Source organism: Ailuropoda melanoleuca, unplaced genomic scaffold, assembly GCF_002007445.2.
Source record: "Ailuropoda melanoleuca isolate Jingjing unplaced genomic scaffold, ASM200744v2 unplaced-scaffold9765, whole genome shotgun sequence".
In the NCBI taxonomy this organism is placed as follows: domain Eukaryota; kingdom Metazoa; phylum Chordata; class Mammalia; order Carnivora; family Ursidae; genus Ailuropoda; species Ailuropoda melanoleuca.
The window spans coordinates 1-1,386 of record NW_023255286.1 but is presented as its reverse complement, the minus strand read 5'-3'; the positions used below and the strand labels follow the sequence as shown (position 1 = coordinate 1,386).

Here is a 1,386-nt window from a genome sequence, read left to right as displayed (position 1 = left end):
AGCTACTAAGGTAAGAAGAGCCAAGTGGAAGCCTATGGAGCTCCCTCCAGCTATCAAATTAATAGTGTGGAAGTGTCACAATTTCTATGGAGAAATGTCTAAAGTTAATGCTATGCACCAGCCCCCCAACNAAATTAATAGTGTGGAGGTGTCACAATTTCTATGGAGAAATGTCTAAAGTTAATGCTATGCCCCACCCCCCCCAAAAAATTCTGGGAAAATATTAAGGTGGTGTTTTCTTTTTTTTTAAATTTTTTATTTAAATTAGCCAACATATAATACATCATGAGTTTCAGATGTAGTGTTCCATAATTTATCAGTTGTGTATAAAATCCAGTGTTCATCACATTGGGTGATGGGCATTAAGTAGAGCACGTGATGTGAGGATGGTGATTTCTATTGTATTTTTACTTAACTCTCAGATTTGGCCAGGTCAATTGATCTTGGATTGGTTTTGGAGAATGAAAGTGAATTATTGAAGCTTAGCAGGTGCTAACTCCAATTGCATTTATTATTTGGATGTGATCTCTTTCGAGGAGCAAAGTAATAGAAGTCCCCCTAATGATCCACCAGGATAGTTTATTTTACCCAGGTAGATATCTAGCAGTGTGCCATAACCATCTTACCTCACCCAGAATTATTTCAACTCTTTGGCTCCATGCCACAACTTAGTCTTCAGAAGCATGACTGTCTTATTCATTCATGACGTATCACACGGGCCAAATATACTGGTGGCGTGAGCTGCTAGGATATGAGGACAAGAAAGTTCTTTGGCCTTAAAAAAACTCACGTACGTCATGGAATGGAACATAAATTCTGTGAAAAGTCTACCACTTCATGGTCTGAGAGATGTGGGTACACTTTTTTCCAAAGTAAAGGACATGTCCTTTGTTTACGTTGTACTGTGTACTATCAGGAATATATGCTATATTTGGATGGATATTTAAAGCTAATAACTGAGTCATCAGAAATACTTCTGTGGTGGGTTGCAGTGTATGTCCACGTCCTAAACCCTAGGGCCAGTAAATGTTATCTTATCTGGAAAAAGAGTCTTTGCAGATATAATTAAGTCAAGGATCTTGAGATGAAACCATCCTAGATTCAGATCATTCTTATAAAAATATGTACCCTAAATCCAGTGATAAATATCCTTATAAGAAAAGGGAAGGATACAAACAGACACAGAGGGGAGGCCAATGCGAAGACAGGGGCAGAGATTGGAGTGATTCATGTATAAGCCAAGGAACGCCAAAGAGTGCCCCCGGGCGCCAGCATCTAGGAGAGGCACATGGAGTAGATTCTCGTCAGAGCCACGAGCAGAAACCAACCCTGCCAACTCTTTGATGTCTAACTTTTGGCTTCAGAACAGTGAGAGAATAAATTCCT

General features: G+C 39.5%; 1 long non-coding RNA gene across 1 annotated transcript; it reads left to right on the top strand.

The window, feature by feature from the left end:
- Positions 1-203, top strand: LOC117800964. The gene is made up of 2 exons (XR_004623232.1): positions 1-72; positions 149-203. It is a non-coding gene; the product is annotated as an uncharacterized LOC117800964 (long non-coding RNA).
- Positions 204-1,386: the final 1,183 nt, after the last annotated feature.